Genomic DNA, 23,055 nt, shown 5'->3' on the forward strand with positions numbered 1-23,055 from the left:
CACACCACATACCTGCACACCATACACATATACACATCCCACATATACACACAACACATGAGCACACACCATATATGTATATATATATACATACATATATATATATATATATATATATATATATACATACCACACACACAGCACACACATGATATATATATATATATATATATATATACACACACACACACGAATACTCAACATATAGCACATACAACATATACACACCTCACATACTTGCAAAACACACATACACACATCATACCACGTACATAACTACTAACACACAAACAATACATAACACACACATGCACACAGACTATACAACACATATACATCATACACAGGTGGACAATATGCACAACACATAAAACATATACAACACACACACAACAAAGAGGGTATATCTTGGAAATATATAAAATCATTGTAGGGTTAATTTTATTGAAACTTGTTCTTGGTTCTTCAGCTGTAAGTCCCTGATGGCACAGCACAGGGAGGGAAAACTACTTATGAAACTACCTAAGAAAACGGTCACACCCGTGTTCCACTGTGCTGATGAAATCCCAGCACACCTGTCTCCTTTGGTTCACTTTGAAAACAGCACTCTGGAACTACTTAAGATATCTAATGCAAAATAATAATGATTTCACGGATTATTCTATTTGATTTTAAGGGGGTAAAAATGATGGGAGAAGGGCCGCAGGTCCCAGTTAGTGATACAGTTAGTGGTTCATGCACATGAAGAAGAATGAACACATGTGCACATGACCATGGCAGATGTGCACATGAACATGAATGAACATATGTGCACATGAACATGAATAAACACATGTGCACATGAACATGAGTGAACACATGTGCACATGAACATGAATGAGCACACGTGCACATGACCATGGCAGAAGGGCGCATGAACATGGCAGATGAACACATGAACATGAATGAACACATGTGCACATGAATGTGAATGAAACAGAATCTCTTCCACTCTGGGTTGTCAGTGTGTCCTCCCTTTTCCTCAAACAAGGCATTTATGTCTTCTTTCTCTTGAATGTTTTCTGGGTCTTACTCAATGTCCAAAATTTCATGCTGCCAAATCTAGATCCCTAACTATCAAAAAGGTTTCTACTGTGTACTTCAAAAGATGCAACTCAAAATATGTAATAAAAGTATCCCATAAAACTACAGATGTTAGCATAAATGTGCTCAGTGGGATCATTAATAACTATGTAAATATTGTAACGTTTTATTTGAGTAGAATTTTAAACCCTGAAACAGAAAGAATTTAGAATTCCTTTCCATCTCCTATTTCCCAAACATTACCATTCATCACGTAGGGGTGTTTGGATATGTATAGAGGTTAGAGACTAAACACTGAATGCTGTATCTTCCAAAGAAATCTCTTACAAAACCAGAGTTTCATTATCAAAGTAAGACAAGGAACAATGCCACTGTTCATACCTTACACACACACACACACACACACACACACACACACAGCTTCCCAAGAGCTAGGGTTTCAGGCAAGCCCCATCATGCCAGCAGCTGGTTTTGACTAACTGAGACTTGTATTGGTAGTTGAACCCTTTTGTATGACTAGATGGTTTTTCTCATACGTGGAGTGGGGAGATGTGTATATGTATATGTGTATGTGTATGTGTATGTGTATGTGTATGTGTATGTGTATGTGTATGTGTATATGTATAGCATACATGTGTATACAGCCATTTGTTGAGTACTCAGAGGCATGCTGCCCTAAGCACACACAGTCATCTGTTTATATTTAACTACTTATTTTCAATTACTACTTTCAAATACCTGGGAATGAATTGCCTGGGCCATGTGATGATTCTATATTTCACTTTCTGAGGGACCACTAAACTACCATTATATACTTACTAGTGTCTACTAAGTTCAAGCACCCTTTTATATGGAGTAGTGTGCATACCCACGAGCCAGCACCCCAGCCCTTTAGCTAACTGACTGTGACAACCGTTTCCCTAAATGAAAGGCAGAGTTATAATTCCTATGGGTGTTTGGCTTTACAGAAAGTGAGTACTAGACCAAGTCATCATAATGGAGTCCCAAATTTCAAAAAGCCTCTTCCCTCTAAATATTCACAATTTCAGTGCCTGGAGGTAAATAAACCTATTTGCTCAGTTAATGCTGCTAACCTTCAAGTAGGTCAGATTTGTCTACAGCATCAAATGGATGAAGCACATCTCTAGCCCGTGCACATTCCTCTGCTCTAATGCAACAAATGGATGAAGCACATCTCTAGCCCGTGCACATCCCTCTGCTCTAATGCAAGAGACAGAAGAAAGCCTGAGTGAGCTTGGCCAAATCACTGCAAGGGATTCGAGCTCACTGAAGCCAGCTTAGGCAAAGAGGAGCTATCTGAAGGCAGAGGGATTAGCTGAGTTTATGGATAGAAAGAAAACAGAATCGCCTTCTGTAGAGTGAGGCCAGAGCACAGACTAGGAAATCAGACTGGAGGTGAGGAGAGAGTTGCCAACTAGGGAAAGAGATGGGTCGGGAGGCCTGTTGAGTCTCCGGACTTTTCTTTGGTTACTCACTCGCTGACAGCAAGTAAATTCCTCTAACAGTTTTCAGTGGGGAATGATTCTACACTTACAAACGTGAGGCAGTGTGACCGGTTTAGGCAAGCTTCTAGAATCACCCAAGTGGCCTTGATTATCAGTAAGGCATGTGGACAAGGAGAAAGGCAAGACTACTGTTCTGAAGCCTCTGGGAAGACACCACCATGTATGTAAATATACATGCCAAACCACAAATGTTCCTAGTTTTCAAGTGAGACAAATAACTAAAGGTGCTCTCTCTCCCTCTCTTGTCTTGTTCTCTCACTTGCTCTTGCTCTGTCACTCTCTTGTTCTCTTGCTCTCTCTCTTGCTCTCATACTCTCTCTTACCCTCACTCCCTCTCACTTCCTCTCATTCTCTCTCTCTCTCTCTCTCTCTCTCTCTCTCTCTCTCTCACTCTCATTCTCTCTTTTGCTCTCTCTCACTTTCCTCTCTCCTGTCTCCTCTCTCTTTCATCTCTCTTTTCTCTCCCTCTCCTTCCCTCTATCTCCCTTTCCCTCTCTCCTGCTCTCCACTTGTATTCTTTCTGGTTAGATGATGCAAAAACTATTCCAAGGTCCGAGTTGTAAAAAGTGACTGAACTATAGATATGGCAGAAGAAAGAGACTCTGAAAGTCTGATCAAGATCAGTGACTTTGGAGTCAGGCACATAGCACTTCAAGTCTTCCTCCCCCAACTCTGGATCCTCTAAAAGCACCAGTATTTTCATCAGGGGGTGTGGTGGTAGAAACAACACTGTCTACCAAGTAGGCTTAAGTGAGATCATCTCTACCCTAATGGTCAGTAATGGGAGTAATATTAATGTGCCCCTGTCAATGACCCAACTTAGAATTTAGTGTAATAGGACTAAATATTTTCAAAGTGTCAAATAGTTTGGGGAAATATTTTTAAAATAATATTTCACATTTTTTGAGAAACTTTGGGGTCGGTTTTATAATGGCTTTTAAATACTTTGCACTAAACTGTAGAACATTTACTAATGTTGCACAAGAAAGAAGCACAGAGCCACTCCTGTCTATTTACAAAATATCCAGGGTATTTCTCGAGCTTTCCTCCACCACTTATACCTTCTTCTATTGTGGACTTGAAGGGTGTGTCCTTTGTGGATAGAATTTCTCTGATTATCAACAGACACTGAAAGACACTAAGGAGTCTGATCTTGGGTGAAAATGAGTTCCCTGGCTCTATGTGTGAAGACCGTTGAAGTTTATAGTAGGTCTCTCCCTGGCAGACAAGTGAGACAGTGAAGGGTGTTTTTCCTTAAAGACGTAGGACAAGATGCCTGCAACCAATCAAACTGTGCCCTCCAGGGGGTGGGGGGGCGCATTTTTTGATACCAACTAGGTTGTAATTGTTTACTTTCAAAACCTGTATCCCCAGCCTGTATACTGACTGTAGTTTTTCAAACCACAACTTCCACATGATCACATATTGTAGGAGCCTGTTCTCTGTGCATGGCACGGCAATTTCCCTGTTGAACTGTGAAAACCCGAGGGAGTCCCATGCAAGATTGGGTTCATTAGTGTTCCGTTGGGGACCAAGGAAGGGCACATCAGGCTGTGTGCTCTCTAGGGTCTCCCCAAGGATATACAAGCCATACACGCAGTCAACACTTCTACAGGTCTAGAGACTTTTATTTGATGGTATAACCGTCTGCAAGTTGCCCTCACTCTTATATAAAACTACAACCAAAATAAACTTACTAGTTCACCAACTTAGACATAGGTGCGAGTGCGCCTGTGGTCTATCATTGGCGCCCTATTGCAGGCAAATAGATGTAAAGCCTCATTTCCCTGAGAAGAGTTCACGAGACATCATCCGGTATTTTGTATTAAAATATTATTGTGTGGGTTTTCTCCTGGGTTAGCCTTTCCTACTGCCAGTGAATCTCAATGTTACTCCTTCCCCCAGGTTGGCTGGTAACCTCACAAATCAAACAGCCCCTATCATAGCTCAGAAGCTGTTGGCAATTTCCCTCAGCCTTGCCTCAGGATATCCAAGGATGTGAAGCGGGGGCTTGTGACCTGTTACAGAAAGCACGTGATGATTCAGGAGGAAAATGGAGACGAGACGGGATCCCTCCCACCCAGCAGTTCAGCATCATTCACCTGAGCTATGAGACCACATCTGCTCCAGGGTCTGCTTCCTGGCTGAGACAATGGAAGTACATCTGCCAGGATCAAAGGAACGAAGCCTGCCAGGATCTGCAAAGACCTCACTCGGGTGCCTTTTCCGCCTTCATAATTGCATCTTCACTGACAAAGAAAACAGAAGACATGAAGGTGAACCTTTCTCCCACATAAATGCCTGTGTTTAAAATAAATCTCTCAAAACTCAACAGTGCGAGTGGAGCGGATCACCCTGCAGAGTTTGGCCCTTTTCCAAAAAGCGATCATTCAGTTCCTCCCGGAGTGGGGGAACATTTATCTTCAAAGCTCTGCTTACGGCGACGCGACGTAAGAGCAGCTCCACTAGCCGACCTCCAGCAGTCTAAACTACAGTCTCTCATAAAAGTGCAAACCCTGAGTCTGACCTCGCCTACCGAGCTCACAGGACTCAGAACATGTTCACGGCCCCCAAATCCCATGAAATCTACATAGTGCTGCCAAATTTCTCTCACGCTTTCTGAAGAACGGGAATAACTCTCCTATGCTCCTCTGCCTCGACAGGAACCGCCCACCTCCAGCCTGGCTCAGAACCTCATCTCTCATGGTGTCCAAAAACTGTAATCTTTACTTCTCTGACGAATTCTGACCCTGACAAAAACAAAAAACAAAAAAGGCTTCCAGGGTGGCTAAGACACAGTAGGTGCCGACCTAAGGGTTAAGAATTCACACTCCCAGATGATAATCAACAGTGTATTGTTCTAGATAATTAAACACACCTGCTCCAAGTTCCTCGAGGCTCTACTCTTTGGAGAGGATTCAAATTTTTAAAATGTAAAAAGAAGGGGGGAAAAAAGGAAAAATGGTCCAAGAATATGAATTTCATTTCTCATATATATTTTCCTAGATGTCTGTCTGTCTAATATGTCACTATATATTTTGGGTTTTCCCTACAATTTTACCAGCCCCATCCTCTTTGGCACATGTAGAGTCTCTCAGCATTCTGCATCCTTCTTCTCTTCTCTCAGGAGAGCATCACATGGCGGCCCAATACATCTTAGATGGAACGTAGCATCAATCTTGGACTAACCAGGTTGCGCAGCGCTCGGGAGGCAAGGATGAGCAATCCGTGGCTCACTTGGAAGGTGGACACGTTTATTCAAAAATGTTTTTTTTTTCCTTCTCACTCCGTGCTGAACACAGTGTTCCCATCTCAGCTCTAAGAAACTAATCAGAATGTTCTCATCGAAGAGGATTTTGCATCTGTTGGAAACGGTAGACTGCAATAGGAGTGGACACAGGCTCCGACAGAAGAATAGGCGTATGCTTAACAAGGAAGAACGGATTGGGGGAGACACGGGAAGTCCTTCGTGAGGAGATGTGTAGAGCCAAGAAGCACAGGCACAGAAAAGGACACAGCCAGGGAGACACAAAAGTCTCAAGGGGGCCACATTGAGCCACGAAGACTAGTGGAAAGCATGCTGTACAGACATATCACCTGAGAGTCTGTCGTAAAAGTTAGGCATGCTGTGCCCAGGAGCTGTGTTTGTAATGCCCCGGAAAGAGGAAAAACTACAGTGTGTGCTCTCCATCCTTCAGGAGGCTCGACAGGAAACAACACCTCCACCCCCCATGGGAAGCAGAGAGGATGCAGGATCATTTTTGGTTGAAGATAAGTCATAGGAAACTTCCAGAAGGAAGCTGGTGAACAGCATCTCAGAGGAGGAGCAGAACACTCATTGGGGATCGTGGGAAAGGATGTTCTGGCCGGAGCACATGGTCAGAGAGCATGTGTGGCACATTCTAGGAACGCATGTGATCTGCTGCTGCTGACCCACAGCGACTAGAAACCTGGAACATGATTTGGGCCAGCACAAGGTTTCAGCATCAAAAACAGCATGGCGATGGGGAATTGGATGGACCAATGGGAACTGAGGAGTGAGCTCTGATCTTCTACAGTCATCTGGGTATCAGAAAACTGCCAAGAGCATTCACAGGAGAAAGGAAAACTGGAAATAGCCGGGCAGTGGTGGCACATGCCTTTAATCCCAGCACTTGGGAGGCAGAGGCAGGAGGATTTCTGAGTTCAAGGCCAGCCTGGTCTACAAAGTGAATTCCAGGACAGCCAGGGCTACACAGAGAAACCCTGTCTTGAAAAACAAAAACAAAAACAAAACAAAAAACCAAAGCAAAACAAAAACTAGAAATAACAGACAGGGAATAAGGTTGGTTCCTTATCTTTCAACACACACACACACACACTCAAATGAGCTAAAGACTTGAATGCACCACCAGAAGGTATCAAAATTTACCAAGAAAATATAGACATTATAATTCAGGATGAGGGAATAGGCAAGGAGTATGTATGTGACTCCAAGATAAATGCAAAATGTCATTGTTATGTTAGGTTTCTGGACAGGACAGGTAACAGGAAGAAAAACTACTGAATGGAAGAAAATGTCCGAAACCCACATGTCTGACAAGGGGCAGATTTCCATAAAAGAGAAGGACCTCTATTCAACAGCAAGGGAAGGACGATCTGATGGAAACAGACGATGGGTGTAGGCGCTCAAAAGATGGCGTGAAAACAGCAACAGACACATAAACTCAGTATTACAACGCACCAGAGAAAGGTACAGCAAAACCACAAAGAAGTATCTTGTCATTCCAGATAGGAAGACGCTATAAAGACAAGATGATGGGTGCTCGAAAGTCTGTGTGGAGAACGGAGCCTCCACTGATGCTGCACACCAGGTGGAGAACGGAGCCATCTACTGATGCTGCGCACAGTGTGGAGAACGGAGCCGTCCACTGATGCTGCGCACACCGTGGAGAACGGAGCCACCCACTGATGCTGCACACAGTGTGGAGAACAGAGCCGTCCACTGATGCTGCGCACACGGTGGAGAACGGAGCCACCCACTGATACTGCGCACACCGTGGAGAACAGAGCCGTCCACTGATGCTGCGCACACCGTGGAGAACGGAGCCGTCCACTGATGCTGCGCACACGGTGAAGAACGGAGCCACCCACTGATGCTGCGCACACGGTGAAGAACGGAGCCGACCACTGATGCTGCGCACACTGTGATTTACACGGCCATCACGGAAAACAATGTGGCAAGTCTGCCAAAACTTCTAAGTAAGAAGTACGTTACAATCAAGCAGCCTGCTGTCAGAAATGGATTCGGTTCACCGTAAGTCCTCTGTGAGCTCATTTTCTTTGTGGCACTATTCACAACAGCCAAAAGCTGGAGATGAACAGCCAGCGGATGAAGAAAACATGGTGTGTGTACAAACTTAAATGTTCTTCAGCCTTAAGGAATGGGTGATTCTCATCGTTTGTCACAACATGGACGGACCCGGAGGACTTTGTGCCGAAGAAAATAATCCAGGCACACAGAGACAAACACTGAGGGATCCTGTCACATGTGGGATCCAAAAGAGTGGATTTTGTCGGAAATTGAACAGTGGTGACCAGAGGCTGAGGAGAGCAGATGAGGGAGGGGGAGAAAGAAGCCAGTCAAATTACACTGAGATGGACCAGTTAAGTTCTGGTGATGGACCACAGTGTGGGGTGACTGCAGAGGAAGATACACTCACCTCGAGGGAATGATTGATGTGTAAAAAATACACCTGTGTATACTGATCTGCACATGACAGAATGCATATGAAGACATCAAAACATGCGTGTGTGTTCTGTATTGAACATGATATAACACATATCAAATCATATGTGTGTGTCCTGTACTGAACATGACATAGCACATACACACACATATCAAAACATCCCTTGATACCCCAGGAATATGTACATATGTATTTGTAAATAAAATTTCAAAAAGATAAAACATTGAAACATCTCTATAGCATCTTTGTAGCAAGACATTTCCTCTCTGAGTCTATTACTTGTCGGGACAATCTCTTCAGTATTGTGTGGAAGCATCACCTGTCAATAAAAATCTGACAGCCAATAAATTGAAGCATATTTAGAAGACGGGATATCTGGAGAGAGAGAGGAATTCCAGGATAGAGCCAATGGAAGACTGGCCACCCAGACTTGCAGGGGGCGGGGCAAGTGGGCGATGTTGGGCATACGAAACTGAGGAGAGGTAACTAGCCATGTAGCCGACTTAGATAGTCAAAAAGAGATAACTGAGTTACAAGCTAGTTGGGAACCAACCCTAGCTTAAGGCTATAAGCATTGTAAATAAGAATAAACCTCTATGTCATTATTCAGGAACTGGGGCGGTCTAAGGATTGCAGTTTCTCTCTTGTATTAAATGATTGCTTCTGTCCTTGCATGGCTATGAGCCCCTCCTGTGGGACTCAGTGCCTGTGTGAGATTATAAGCCATTATATATAAAAATACAGCCTGCTCAGTCTACACGGTGTTACCTGTGATTATATTTTCAGGCTGACCATTTGGCTATTGGAGGGCTGATTGCTGCACTCTTCCCTGGGGAAGACTACTATCATGCTCCCAGCATCTCTAAGTTGCCGGTAGCTCTTTATCCAGGGCTGGGGCCTTGTAAACTCTCCCACTTCCTGTTAGCATGTCTACTGGTAGCATCCTTGTTCGCGCCATGTTTAGGCAGCTATGTGGGCGAAACCTCACGGATACACGCACTCTGCTATTCCTAGGAGACACAATCTCACAGCAAATCCCCTGATCCTCCAGCTCTTAGTCATTCTGCCCCTTCTGCCTCAGCAATCCCTGAGCCTCAGCTGCAGGAGTTGGGCTGTAGGCGTGGCCGCTGGGCTGGATCCGGGACTCTGCATTTTGATTGGTTGTGGTTCTCTGTGCCGGTCTCCATCTCTTGATGGAGGAGATTCTCAGGAAAGTGAAGCACTGAATGAAATTAATGCCAGTTAGGGGAGAAAAAATGGTCTCCAGGCTTACGTAGCATCCTTCATCCCTCAAATCTACACTCCGCATGCTACTTCTCCTGAAAGACTTTGGACGCTGCCCACTGACAAGTTCACGGGCCTAAAGAACACTGGTACAGAGCATCCCAATCATCCTTTTAAAACAGGTTCCCACTGTGCCTGTCCCTAACCTTCCTCGATGTGTGGTCATCATTAGCCAGAGGGCACACGTGATAGGGAGAGGGCAAAGGTGGGTTGTTAGTCATGTGACTGTGTGACCTGGTCCCCTGGGAAATGGCTTTGCTTGGGCCGAGGGAACCTCCAGGAGGCAGCAGACATATCCCTTTGCCTTGTATTCTAGGGAGCAAGGACTAAGGTAAGTATCAACTGTACTACTGCTCCCTGCATATTGTAATACCTAGAGGCCCGTCTATCAAATCAGCATGACCGTGGTGGAAAGGCTCCAGGGTAACTCTGGCTCTACAGGTCTCCTTGGCAGAGAGAAGAGTCCAACCTGGGGACCCAGGCGGTTGAGCTAATGTATCCCATCAAGGGCTGGAAAATCAGAGAGTGGCGGGCTTCAGGAGAAGGTTGGTGGGAAGGTATTTGAGGCTTCCAAGCCTCCCTGTGTGCGGCTGGCATTTTGGGCTAAGGGAAAGGTAGCTGCCGGGGACAGCCCTGGGGCTCATTTTGAGTCAGCACTCAGGTGACTTCCTGTAAACCTTCCCACCTTAATTTATAAATAAAGGCTAGAGCCATGTTTGGGCAGAGAAAGGGGGGAAGGTGGAGCTGAGGTTTTAGGAGAGAAAGAGAGAGAGAGAGAGAGGAGGAAGAGGAAGTGAGGCAGAAGCAGCTGGCCTGGAGAAACCACAGGTTCTAAGGGGTCTCTTCTATGGGGAAGATGGTAGTGTAGCGGTAGATCTGCCCACTCCAGGCGCACAGCATGCATTCATATTGATTGTGTTTTCATTGCCTGGCCTTACTTGGGTTGGACGTTTACCACAACAATCAGTTGATTCAGTTGGAACCTTATGCTGTCCCTTACCAGCTGGGCCACCTGAACAAAGTAACTCACCTGCCTGTGTCTCAGTTCCCCCATTGTAGAAGGGGGATAAATATCATAGCTCATATCAGCTTAGGCTAGGGCTAAAGAAGTTCATCAACTGAGGGTCTTAGGTATAATCCATGTTTGCCGGTGTTGGTCTTTATTTCAAACTCCTTTGTGTGTATGGCATGTGAGTGTGAATGTGGGTGCATGCGTGTGTGTGTAGGAGGCATGTGTGCACGTGTGTGAAGGCTGGAGGTCAACATCATGTCCCACTCCTCAGGAGCCATCTATCCTGGCTTCTGAAACAGAGTCTCCCACTGGGACGTAGGTCTGCCAATTCCACTAGGCTCCCTGGCCAGTGAGCCCTGGGACCTGCAGGTCTCCACCTCTCCAGCCCTGGGACTGCGGGTGCACATTTCTCATCTCATTCACATGGTTTCTGGGGATCAAACACAAGTCCTCATGCTTGCAAGGGAAGCACTTTACCCACTGAGCCATCTACCTGCATCGTACCTAGCTCTTCACATTTTACTGCTTGATGTCGCACACTTAGATATCACCGTAGATACTATGGACAGAGATGACATCACACAGGATGACATCATAAATCCTTCCAAGCCCATGCTGGCCCAGGAGACAGTTACTTCCTATGACTCATTGCTGTTCTCTCCCCATACTCCCAAGAAAGGAAGAAAGACAGGAGAAGGCAGAAACACAGATTTTTAGAATTGATATCCTTAGCTTAGAGGGGTCAGGCAACTCCATTCATGCCAACCAAGTACAGGAGTACAAGAGCCCTCTGGTGTACACGCATCTTAGTGGAATTCAAGTGCATTTCCACCCTTGACATTGTGCAAAGCGTTCCAGCTAGAGCAAGGTGGAACTGTGAATGGAAACCCTTCCTGCCTCTTCTCCCACACTCTCTTGGGGCTGCATTTTTTAAACAGACATTTGTCTTGATTTTCCATGCCAATTTTTCCACCACCTGAAAATTTACACAGAGAACACCTTTGTGAGTCCAGGCTTGGGACATAGGCAGAGCATAGAGAGGTACTGTCAAGTGGAACAAGTTGATTCCTGTCCAAAAATCCTCTGACTGCAGTAATGAATTGAATTGGGAAAGCGCAGCTGCTCCTGGTTGGAAATTCTACTGTGCCACTTCACAGAGCACACTGCTTGCCACACATGGAGGACCAGGCTTTTCACACTAGTATGCGTGTGCAAGCATGCTGCTCATAGGTCCGTGGGCGGTGTATAACCTGTGTGTCTCTGTCTAGTGGTGTCCTGCAAATTTGCAGTGCAGCTGTTTCCCTGCCTTCTGATGTGCCCTCAAAGTTTAATACATGTCGCACAGCGGTGTAGTGGGCCTTTCAGCAGAGGAGAGTCGCACGGCGTCGGCTCCCCTTGTGTTGGTTCGAAGAGAAGTAACTGAGTACTGGCAGATCTGTGCTGTGCCCAAGAGGAGCCACGAGACAGCCACTGTGGCTTCAGGACTCTGAAACACAGCAAGAACAAACTGAAGTGTACTGGAAAATACACAGCAAATCCCAAAGCCTGGTACCAGACCATGGGCACAGCTCAGCAGTAGTGTAGCAGGAGAGAGAGAGAGAGAGAGAGAGAGAGAGAGAGAGAGAGAGAGAGAGAGAGAGAGAGAGAGAGAGATATTAACACAGGAAAGAAGCCAGTTAACTGGGAACTTTCCAACATGGACGACAGAGGCACAGACTGCGGAGAGAATACGCATGCAAATGTGGGAGAGGTGGGTGCTCTGAATGTCACCTGTGGAGGGTCATGAGCCAGGTCTGCGGAGGGTTGTAAGACGGGCACATCGCTTGCTGGCACAGCTCTCCCCAGCTCACTAGTTCATACACATTCCCAGAGAGTCAGTCGTCTTCTTTCCTATAAACTGCCACTGTTTCTATGCTAAACACGTGACTCCACAGTTAATGTATCAAAACCCCAGAGACTTCAGCTGGTGCCCTCTGAACTCAGACCTGTCTTGTAATGGCAGATCTCCTGCCTCATACACACAAGGCCCTGGGATCTCTCCAGCATCCTCACTAACAAGAAAACTACAGTTCTGAATAGACAGGGACTCATTAATAACTTCTCACGGATATCATACGTTAAAATGGTAAAGTGGCTTTAATGGTTTAGATAAAGTATACTACTAAAAGGTCAGTTGTTTCTTTTTACATTTTTATTATAAACACTGGCAAAGTCTAAACTTCCCTCATGGGTCACATTATGCTTTTGTGGTACCCTGCTGACCTAGTATACTGACGTTGGCCCAGGAATCTGTTTTGTCAGCAGCCGGAGATTAGCACCAGTGCCATTCAGAGACCCTGGAAGTTGCAGACAGTGATCTGAGCATGAGTCTGAACTCTTTAATTCTAACCTGTACTCAGGTCCTCTTATCCAGTCCCCAGTCTCCTCATCAACACAGATATCATGAATTAGACCTAGAAGGCCTCTTGACTTAAAGCTTCCAATAGCCTCGGATGGTGTGTCCACTGACCCTACACACCAGGTCAGAAGAGATTCTCAGGGAATGGACCCAAGTCAACACAGGTCAGTAACCCCAGGAAAGTAGTCCTGGTCTTCACCCTTGGACCTCAAGAAGATTCTGGAAGAATCACCTGCAGGGTTTCCAGGGAAATGCAACTGGAGACAGTTGAACCATACTGAACATCATACATAACATGCTTCCTGCAAAGCCGGGCCTCTCAGCAACAGCTAGAACAGAGTCAGGAGCTGCCAGATGTAGCCAGGCTTCATGGAGCAAGCAGGAGAAAGAGCCAGCTCACCCTGTGATGTGACATCACCCACCATCTGACATCATTTGACCCAACCCATCAATCTATGCTGCCCAAAGAAGTCCTCTTTTGCAGACAGGAACAGAAACCAACTCTCAATTTTATTACATTTTTTAATTTTTGGTTTTTTTTTTTGGTTTTGTTTGTTTGTGGGATTATCAATTTCATGTTTAATATAAAATATTCTCAAAAATCATTTTTAATCTAGGCATGATAGGACACTCGTGCACCCTCAGGATACAAGAGGCTTAGGTAGGATGACTGCCAGCCTGGGCTACATAGTGAGTACTAGGCCAGTCAGAGGTACACAGTTTAGAGATAGCAACACACTATCTCTAAAGAGAAGGGGGAAGGGTAAGAAAATGCAGGAGAAGGCAGACAGAGCTGTGAGGGTGCTCAGCATTAACGTGCTTGATGTGCAAGCTGCAGGACCTGAATTCAGACCTCCATAACCGATGTACAAGCTGGACACAGCTATCTGTAACTGTAATCCAAACCCCAGTATGATGAGGTTAAGGGTGGAGAGACAGGAGAATCCTAAGAAGCTGTGGTCAGCTAGCCTGGCATACAAAACAGTGCATAGCAAGAGATCCTATCTTAAACCACGTAGACATCAATTAAGAGCCAAAGTTCTCCTCTGACTTCCACATATCTGCATACACACATACGCACACACACACACACACAGAGATGCATGTTCACACACATACACACAAATGCACATACACACATACATGCACACACATGTGCATGCACATACACAAACACATGTGCATTCATACACAAGGACACACACACACACACACACACACACACACACACACACACGGACTTGCTTAGGGTTTTTATTGCTTGATGAAACATCATGACCAAATGCAACTTGAAGAAAAAAGGGTTTGTCCCAGCTTATAACTCTGAGGTCACAGTCCTCTATCAAAAGAAGTCAGGGCAGGAATCTATAGGCAGGAACTGAAGCAGAGAACATACGGACTGCTGATTGCTGGCTTGCTCAGTGTGTTTCTTATTGCACCTGGGCCACCTGCCAAATGGTGGCACTGCCCACAGCCAACTGGGACATCCTGCATCAACTGTCAGTCAAGAAAATACGTATTGCCCACAGGCCAATATGGTGGGGGAATTTTCTCCAAGTTTCTTCTTCCAAAATGACTTTAGCATGTGTCAAGTTGACACAAAACTAAGTAGCACACACACACACACACACATGCATGCACACATGCACATGCACACACACACACCATATATAGAGAAATACAAAAAAGGAAAGAAAATCCTTTCAATGCTTGTGTTTTCCTTTCCTTAATGAAAAGGGTTTTCTGCTGTGGGGGGAGGGCAAATGCCTTTTTTTTTTCTTTCAAAAGATGTGTATTTAAATGTATACACAAAGTGTACATGTAGATTTTTTTTCTAAGAATAATCAATACAATCACTTTAGGAATCAATGCCACGATCTTTGTAATAACCCCTTGATTTGCCTGATGTAATGATGTAATTGTCGTTTCTGAGGCTCACTGCCTCAGTCTGCTAACCTCGGCCTAGTCCTGGAAGCTTCTTGTCTTTGTACAATCTTATCTAGGGCTAAAATGTTTTCAGCCTCTGAGACTACTGTTTAATAAGTTTGTCCTTTCTAGTTTTCTCTGTGCTCTGTCTGTCTGGTTTAACTTAGCTGTTCTGGCTCAAACTCCTCTCTAAGCTGTTTCAAACTGGTTTCCCTGTTTTACACGGAATTGCTCTGCTTGGCCTCAAACTAACTCTGGCAATCTGTTCTAATCTTCAGGCTCCTTCTCATTCTCTGGCTCATTCTGTCTTTACCTGTGTCTAGCTTGTTCTCTCTGCAACCTGTCTCTGTACAACTGTTCCTGTAAAAACTTCCTCTGAACTCCACACCTGAACAGTCATGAACTCCACTCCCCTGTATGGCCTTCAATTCACTGACTCAACCAAACTGACTGAGTAGAACTCAGAGTTCTGCATGCCTCTGTCTCCTGAGTACTAGGATTAAAGGCATATACCTCCATGCCTGGATGTCAGCTTTTCTTTATCTGTAACTTGCTCTATACCAGACTTGCCTTGAACTCAGAGATCTGCTTGCCTCTGTCTCTTTGGAGTAAAGGCATGTCTGTATTCCAGCTGGATTACACAGACCAAGAAGGTCTTTGGATGTGATCTCATGTCAGAGTCGCCATTTTGTTAGATTAAAATTTCTTTACACTCTTTCTTAGACAAATGAAAAAAGAAGCAAGCTGATCCACCAGGCTTAGCATGGAGTGGACCTGACAGAGTTCCCAGGCATCTGGAATTCCTCACTACCAGAGTGGTAGGTAGCAAGTGGGAGTTACAGTGGAGAGAACAACACTTCAAGTATGCGTGTCTGACTCATGTGTGTCCATTACAGTTCCCGAAAGGAAAGGTTGTACCTTAAACCTTTCCGTAATCATCCGAAGAATGGTCATGTTCCCCACTAATGAGGAACAGAGTACGAAGATGGTCAGGAGCCAGGAGCAAGGCCGTCACCACTTAGCATCAACATGGGGACCCTGTATAGCTTAGGATGTTCAATGCTCATGGGAGATTTCTCTCATGTTAAAGAATTTCGACTTGTCACAGACATTGTGGTCACGTGACCAGCTACCATGGCCACCCAACAGTTACACCTCCCATCCTCTGCACAAAATGCAAGGAGCATACACTCTGTTGTTTGTGGCTGTAATGAAAGTACCAGGAGGCAGAAATTGTAATCAAAGTCTTTATGGTCAGAGCCTGGGCTTTGACAAGGCAGGCTTAGCCACCGATTCTCAACAGGCCAAATAAACATAGAACAGTGAACTGTAGAGATTTACTACATGTGGTCACCCTGGGAAGAGGGAACAAATAAAGAACTTCAGTGACCACCGAGTCCTTCTTCAGAGTACCACACAAGGTTTCTGCTTAAACAAAGGGCAAGAGGATACACAACTAAGCAGGCTTTGCCAGGGTGTGGTCCTGCCCACCCCTCGCTCATGATTGCCTCAGTTTCAGTCTCTCCTGCAAGGTGGTCAGAATTGCATGAAGCCTCAGTCTGGGAGACAAGATCCCTTCTCCAGCTGTCACCAGAGCCCCAATCTCTTCCTCCTCCCAGCACAGACCCCTGAAGAGATTCTAATTTTCCGAAACTCACTGTCTAATCATCTGATAGCCAAAGGGGGGGTGGGACTTTGAACATCCCTCAAGAAGAGCATCATCCCTGATGGGATGGTTACAAGATACTGAGCCACCAGGAATCTACATAAAGAGAAGATGGCCCAAATGTGGAGAAAGAAGTGCCTGCGGATATAGGTGTGGCCCCAAGATGGGCAGGCTGAGAGCCAGAAGCCAAAAATGGGTTGCCTTTCACTAAAGGCCCCTAAGGGGTTGAGGAAAGTGAAGCACACTGCTCCAGTCACCTTCTGAAGCCAGGACCAGGTGAAAGACCACCTGTTGTGGCTTCTAGGGGGCTCCACAGAGAAGGCGGGGCTTTTAAAGGAAGCATCTGTGAGCTCTGAGGGGAAACACCTACCCCTCCTAGAGACTAGATGATACCTCAGAAATTCATCCCAGCAGTTTCTGGAGCACCAGAGAATAAAACAGCCCCACTAAACAGTGACTAAGCATATCAAAAATGAGAATGGATTCTGACATCAAGGTTCCAAACTGAGAAAAGTGGGGACCTGGGCTTCTTAAATTTTCCCACTTGTAACCCATTTTTTACTCAAAGAAAGTTATACACAAGCCCAAGTATATAAGTATATAAAATAGGTACACAGATAAACAGGTAATGACAATAAACTGTAAAGAAAACTTTTTTTAAAAAATTACTAGAATGGAATACAACAGATGGGGGCTGGCTTTCTACATACTACAAAGACTTGGCTATCCCAATCCAGTGCTAATCACCTGGAGGACTGCTACATCCACTCCAGTAGTGACAAGCGTGACAGGCCCCCAAAACCTGGGCAATGTTCCGAGGCAAAAGGTTCACAGAAACTTAGTCTCCTGGAATCGTGGCATCCTGTATAAAGAATGCTCCAATGCCCTTGCTTTAGTTGGTAAAGGATCTGTGTGCTTTCCCTTAATATTGCGTTATTATAAGTGCTCCTAAGGATTGATATTTTGACATATAGCTAAGTTAGATTCTAGGCAGTCCTTGATCCGACCTTGGGCATGGATAGCTAAGTCACTGCCCTACACAGGAATTTACCATTATCTAGGAAGAAGGAAGTTTGTGACCTGAAGAGGAATCAGAGTAGATACTTAGAACCGTAGACATCTGAGTTACACCCATACACAAGTATTTACAATGGCCTAGGGGGAAGGTGGACTATACAATAGACTAGAGTAGGAACTATGGCAAGAGCACAAAGCCCTTGCCCCTGGCTTTTAAGATTAAGTGGACCTTAGGTGGAACTGTTTTTGATCCCGGTTGTTAATATTGAGTTTTACCCCAGTTGGTTCCTGCCAGTTCTTTCGTGTTTGCATTCCTCTGTTTTGTGTAAGAATCCAGTAACCTCTTTGTACCTTGCCGGTGTGTCACCCAACTTCCCTATTTTCTTCTGTATAAAAAGTTTGATGTTCGATTTGACAAATTACATTCAGATCGACACTCCCTTGTGTCGAGTCTGTCTGTCAATTCCTGCTGACTCCTTGCCCACCTGCACTAGAGTCCCGTTCCATGCAGACAAGGGACCAAGAGGGTCTGCAGCAGAGGACTCCTCAAGAGTTGCTGGTCCTCAGCCCACAGTGGAACCCAGAGAAGCTGGAATTCAATATCAGTGAAGGATGCTTCAGCAGCAGCTACAAAACCGATGCATTCACCATCAAGAAGCAAAGGCGGGCAGGCAAAGGAAAGCAGGCAGCCAGCATTGCTTTCTACTTTGGCCTCTTCAAATCTGGGCCACACAAAATGGTTCCACGAATACTGGGGGTGAGTCTTCCCCCATCAGTTAGTCCTCCCTATAAATGCCCTCACAGAGTGGCTCAGGATCTTATTTCTTGGTTGATTCCAGGGCCGATCAACCCAATACTCCAGATTAACCAATAATGCAACACATTGTAGAATGTGCACTGTTTACCCTTGTGATCAAAAGGCCAGCTAGGGGTTGTGATTCATGGCCACTGCCCAGGATCACAATAAAGTACCACACCATGCACTATCACTGTGGGAAAAGCCATCTTTAAAGCCATTTCTACTCCATATGCACACATGTGCATACTTTATGTACACACATGTGCATATTCCATGTGCATACTCTATGTGCACACATGTGCATGTTCCATGTGCACACATGTGCATGCTCCATGTGCACACATGTGCATACTCTATGTGCACATATGTGCATGCTCCATGTGCATGCTCCATGTGTACACGTGTGCATGTTCCATGTGCACACATGTGCATGCTCCATGTGCACACATGTGCATATTCCATGTGCATACTCCATGTGTGCACATGTGCATGCTCCATGTGTGCACATGTGCATGCTCCATGTTTATGTACTACTGTAAAGTAACATCAATAACTCCAAGCTGAACTACTATAAGCTGCAGCCTTGGGTTCCAGTGCTACTACTTCCTCATACAGAGCCACCACATTAGTCACTTTGCTATTCAATAGGACTAAGGGCCCCAAGGAGATGTGTTAGTAACTATTTAATTAACAGTTCTCATAAGGGAGATGTGGTGTGTAACACCTGCCAATTTCCCTAGTATAAATATCACAGTCCATCTCCAACCAGCAATGTATGGTCAAAACCATGGATGCCATAGATGAAGATCCCTAGGGAACATCTTATGTAGGGACATAGTTACACAACAGAGTGCAGATTATGAGCTGAGGGAACTGCCTCACTAAGTCTGGAAAGGCTTAGATGCTCTGCTTATATTTCTACTGCCTCATGGGTGACCCACCCTGCTCTCAAGAGGTTGCAGTCTGAGCTTCCAAGCAGACCAAATGTGATTATTGTAGACAATATATTATGATCATCTCTGACAACTCCAATTAGCAGGAAATATGAGTGATGACAACAACTGAGTTGAGATGTGTGCATGGAGAAAGATGTTGTAGTTTGATAAATAGCCAAGATCTGTCAACACTCCAATTCACTGCCTGAAATAACCGGAGGCTACATTATGCCACATTCTCTTCTCTTTTCACCCAACACTTATAAATAAATAGCACAATCAGCAAGTAAAGCTTTGTAATGATTTGGGTTTTTTTATCCTAAACTTACATAGGAAGGAAGTTAAATACTAAAATAATTCATTTGACAAACTATATAATGTCAAATTTTGTGTTGCTGGTGGCATATGCCTATTATCCTAACATTCAGATGATGGTGGCAAGAGGATTGTGAGTGTGAGATGGTTTTCTTACTTTTCCTATTGTCTTCATGAAAAGTGCCAGGTTTCTCTTTACTGTCACTGATCTCTTTAATAATTACTGCTGCTCTGACATACACACTCTCCTGTATGAAACATCAAACTAGCCCATATTCACAAAACTTCATAATTTTCTATGTTCTACTTTTTGTCCTTTATCACTGTATACTTGGATAAAAGTACTGAACAATAGCCCTTCCATAGCCTGAATCCTACGCTGACTTGAAATCTCCTCTTCCAAAGACACTAGTCCATTACTCTCTATCTATGGGCATTCAACAGGTTGCAGCATGCTTGTGGAGGTTACATGACAATGTGATGGCCCGTTTATCACTATTTAGTTCAGCCTCATACAAATCCTCAGGAAATAGAATATGGTCAGGTTCTTCCAGAATGTAGCAAGAATGGCTTCTAGCCCCTTCCCATAGAATTCTTGCTCCCTTCTGAATTCCTTGAGCCAGGCCTATAGTAGGAACATTTCTCTGAACCTTTGGTTTTCTAAATTCTTATCAAAACATCCAATTAATCTCTACTTAGATTATTCAAGGATGTTTCTTGCCCAAATTTCTAAAATCTTCAACATTTTACCTGGAAACCACTTCCAACATCCAAAAAAACATATAATAAGCAATATGAGAAGCAACCCCACTCCTGGTACAAATTCTCTGTTTGTTACTTTTCTGGTAGCTACTGTATAATACCTTGGCAAAGCCAACTGAAGAGAAAATGGGTTTATTTTGGCTTATAGTTCAATGATATAGTCAGTCTATCATTGTGACAGGAAAGATGTAATACCAGGAGCTTCAGGAGATGGTCACATTATGTCTGCAGTCAGGAAGCAAGAAGTGGTGAATATTAGCACTCAAACTTCTTTGTCCTTTTTATTCACCCCAGGTCCCCAACCCATGGAATGGTGCCACCTCCAATTAAATTGGGTCTTACCACCTCAATTAACCTAATGTAGATAATTTCAAGGACATGTTCAGAGATTTACCTCATAGATGATATGTTGGGAGCTATTAAGACAACTCTTGATCTCTGAATTGGGCCTCTCCCCCTGAGAAGAAAAGGGGGTCAAAAGTGGGCCACCAACACATGGATTCTGAGAACAACCACGGGATGTTCCAGCCCTAAGTCATCACAGATGTCCTGACCACACCCTGATACCACCAAGTTCCTGCTTCCCCGTGTAGCTGCCAAAAGAAAGAATTTCTATTGCCCCCCTCCCATAAGTACTTCTCCTTTTGCTTGTATTGCCCTATCCCTCCCACTGATAAGTATCTGTACTTCCCCTTTTGCTTGTGCATTTAAGCCTTGGACCTTTCGAAATACATTGGGGCTTTGATGCATTCCAGAACGGTTTCCATGTCGTTATTCGCACAAGGCCCTCGTCTCTCTCTACCCCCCCACTTGGTTCTTAGGAGGAGGTCCCCTCGAGACCCTCGAATAACTGGACCTGCTGGACGGGTCAATGATACTGGAGAGGAAGGAGCCTCAGTTAAGGAAATGCCTTCATGATATCCAGCTGCAAGACATTTACTCAGCTAGCAATCAATGGAGGAGTACCTAGCCTCCATTTTGAGTTGTGCAGTCCCTGAACTGATGCTCCCGGGTTCTATAAGAGAGCAGGCTGAGCAAACCACAGGGAGCAAGCTAGTAAGCAGCACTCATCCTCCATGGTCTCTGCATTAGCTCCTGCCTCCAGGATCCTGTCCTGTTTGAGTTCCTGTCCTGACTTCCTTCAATAGCAACTGTAATATGTAAGTATAAGCCAAATAACCCCTTTCCTCCCAACTTGATTTTTGGTCATAGTGTTTCATCCCAGTAATAGAAACCCTAACTAAGATGGAACTGAGCTCCTTCTACATCAATCACTGATTAAGAAAATGTACTCCAGGCTTGCCCACAGGCCAGTCTTATGGAGGCATTTTCTCAGTTGTGTCTCTCTCTTCCCAAATGGTTCTCGCTTGTGTGAAGGTAACATAAAACTAGCCAGCACAGTTCAGTACATTTTGCTTTGCCAATATATCATGGTCACCATCATATTATGCTTTCCATAGTAACTAGAACATAGAAACCATAGATATGAACCAAGATAGAGAAAAATCCAACAGCTGGGACTATCTCTCTCTCTCTTTCATTTGATTCTGTGGGTGTGTATGTGTACGTGTGTGTGCATTTGTGCATGTGTGTGTGTGTGTGTGCATTTGTACATGTTTGTGTGTGTGCACACGCATGTGTGTGTGCATTTGTGCATATGTGTGCATGTGTGTGTGTGCATGTGTGTGTTTCTATCAGCTTACCTCAAGACAACTGGGTCACCAACAACTCATGGCCCAACAGACTGAACATCTTTCTCTAGGGTGACTATTCTGATAGTCATTTTTCTTTACTTTCCTACAAAGAAAGAATGAGGAGGCTGAAAAACTGGTCAGGATCTGGGATGTATCCATGAGATGCTGTTATTTAAGGAGAAAAAAGGAGCCGCATGAAAGTCTTCATGTTTTGCTATTTGGGGAACAGTGGGGAGAAAGAGGGAAGTGAAGACAAAAAGAAAGCCATGAGCTCAAGGAAGCTTTCACAACCCATGCCTTCTCTAAAACCAGAAACACAAACCTTCTGAGGCAGGGGCATGGGTTTGCCAGTTGCATGCTTAGAGCTACCTCATCAACAGTGCTAACCCTAGAAAACATAGTGAGAACCCTAGGGTGAGGAAAGAAGAAGAAAAATCAGGCAGAAAAACTGCTCCTTTTGCCGTGGACTACCTGCTGCCTAGCCCTACCTGCCCTGTGGGGTTGGAGGTGAGGTGCGCAGAATCAACAGTACAGACTCCAGTAGCAGGTGAGAAATGCCCACGGCATCTCATCCTAACGCTGCTGCAAGCTCCTTTAATACCTTCCACCCGCACCCCATTTGTCCCAAGGGAGCATCTCTTCTAAACAGCAGTTCCCAATTGGCTGGCTTTGTCTACATTAGTAATCCTTGGTCTCTCAGGTGGTCTTCAATTAGGTCCTCCTGCAGGAGATGCTTTTGTGGCTGCTCCCCACCTTCCGAGCATTTACATTAAGGGGGCTCTGCTGCCGTTCCTCCTACAAAAAACCAGCACAGGCATCTGTACATTTGTACAGGGAGACTCCAAGGAGGCGATGAGGAGGTCAAGTTCCTGGCAAAGGTAAAATTGTGCTGTAAGAAAGAGTAGGTGG

General features: G+C 44.8%; 1 long non-coding RNA gene across 2 annotated transcripts in view; it reads right to left on the bottom strand.

The window, feature by feature from the left end:
• Positions 1-4,424: 4,424 nt before the first annotated feature.
• Positions 4,425-23,055, bottom strand: part of Gm30695 — a 44,873-nt gene continuing 26,242 nt past the window's right edge. Inside the window, exons 1-3 of one of the 2 annotated variants that reach the window (XR_385067.2) lie at positions 11,139-11,185; positions 4,712-4,853; positions 4,425-4,627 (exon numbers count right to left, since the gene is read on the bottom strand). This is a non-coding gene — a long non-coding RNA (predicted gene, 30695). Of the gene's footprint in view, positions 4,628-4,711; positions 4,854-11,138; positions 11,186-23,055 lie in introns of those variants that run through there. The other variant, XR_385066.2, reaches the window with a different exon arrangement.

This window comes from Mus musculus, chromosome 16 (genome assembly GCF_000001635.26).
Source record: "Mus musculus strain C57BL/6J chromosome 16, GRCm38.p6 C57BL/6J".
In the NCBI taxonomy this organism is placed as follows: Eukaryota; Metazoa; Chordata; class Mammalia; order Rodentia; family Muridae; genus Mus; species Mus musculus.